Genomic DNA, 1887 nt, shown 5'->3' on the forward strand with positions numbered 1-1887 from the left:
GTGCCCAGGGGCAGGAGGGCTGGTGCAGCATATGATGCTGGCCATCAAACCTGAATTAGGCACCCTGCACTTGCCTAAGCAGGCGCTTAGTCCCCTGAGCTATCTCGCCTATCCAATATGTTTAAATTCTGCCTTCATCATCTCCCAAGAAAAATGAAGAGCATAGACCCTTGTACTGTTCAAATCCTGTCTCTACTACTGGTTGCCTAGAGGACTTTTGGCAAGTTACATGATCTCTGTGTTTGAGTAAGATGGGAATAATAACAATGATATCTGTACCTTAAGATTGCTGTGAAAACTTGTTAGTACATGTACATATTTATAATGATACTTGGCTTATAATGATACTTAAGCATACAAAAATAATTAAGTTTTGGGGTGATTTTCTATGTAGTATTTGGTAAGTTTCCCCAGACCCACTGGGTAATGAGGCCAGGGGCTCTCACATGCTAAGCCACTGAGCTACACTCCTCACCAAGGGACATATCCTTTATGACCTGATAAGAATGTTGCCATTTCTTTTATTTACCTTGAAATTCTTAATTCATAGTAATTTTTTTTTCCTTTCTACCTTCACTTCCAGGAAACTCAGGACCCTTTTGTACTCATTTTGAACCTCTATGTTTTTATTTTGTGTTGGTATAATCAATCTCTTCTTTACTTCTGTCTTCTTAAATGCCCATTCCTTCCCACTTCTGGGATGAATGTTAAACTCCATCGCATTCTGAGGCTGATACATGTCCAGGCATCTCATTAAACCCTGCTTCAAATTGTTTAGTAAAGAGATAAGGTAAAAGCAAGAGATAAATTTGCACCATGAATATAGGGAAGTGAAGATGTATATATATATATATTTTTTTTGTACCAGGAATTAACTCATGACCTCATGCTTACCAGGCAGATGCTGTGCTGCTGAGCCAAATCCCACGCCCCTGACGTAAATGGTTCTGAAGCTTGGCTTTGCCCTTCTGGAGATCCTGTCAATGCCATTTTACCTCTTTGAACCTCAGGTTTCTCATATGTTGAATGGGTAAAAAAAGTTGCATGATATGGCTACAAAAGTAAATGGAGGGCCGGCCAGATAGCTCAGTGGATTAAACTGCCTGCCTAGGCAGATGCAGGGACCAGGGGTTTGAGTTCTGGCATGCTGTGCCAGCCCCACCCCCGGGACACACTGAGATAGTGATTGAGACTGGGTGTGGTAGTGTCTGTAATCCCAGTGCTTGGGAGGCTAAAAGCAGGAGGATCACTACGAGTCCGATCTGTGTATTGAGACCCTGTAGACCCTGTACTAAATACATTTTAAAAAGTTAATGGAGACAATATATGTAGAATAATTGTCATGGTAAAAAGTATTTATAAATAATTAAAAGGATCGGCCATTCCTTAAATGACCTAACCAGCATTGAAAAGTCACAAGGACCCAGAACAACAGGCTACATCTATTTTTATTTATTTATTTATGTGTGTGTGTGTGTGTGTGTGTGTGGCCAGCTCAGCCCACCAGGGGGTGGGGCTGGCTGGCCTGTGGTGCTGGGGGATTGAACCGCGGTCCCTGTGCTTTGCTAAGCTTGTTCTAAGTAGGTGCTTTACACCACTGAGCCATCTTACCAGCCCTAGGCTACATCTATTGAGGTGAAGCTGGTGAGCACAAATGGAAGACATTAAGTTTTAAAGCTAACTCTCCTATTATCTGTGACCTAGCAGCACTTATTTAAATGTTTAAAGCCTCATAGGGTGAAATGTTCAAGTGAGACTATTGTTCACACTTTGTGTGAGCATCCCCAAAATGAAGATCAGCTATTCCCAAATTCCAAACAGATGGGTAAGATCACCAGATTTGGAGTTGAAGAGATGGTGGCTGAGACCTAATATACTAGTCCTCAG

General features: G+C 41.9%; 1 pseudogene; it reads right to left on the reverse strand.

Moving 5' to 3' along the window:
• The window catches only part of LOC101590789, a 45313-nt pseudogene that overhangs the window by 18570 nt on the left and 24856 nt on the right, over nucleotides 1-1887 (reverse strand).

This window comes from Octodon degus, unplaced genomic scaffold, assembly GCF_000260255.1.
Source record: "Octodon degus isolate 3935 unplaced genomic scaffold, OctDeg1.0 scaffold00015, whole genome shotgun sequence".
NCBI classification, from domain to species: domain Eukaryota; kingdom Metazoa; phylum Chordata; class Mammalia; order Rodentia; family Octodontidae; genus Octodon; species Octodon degus.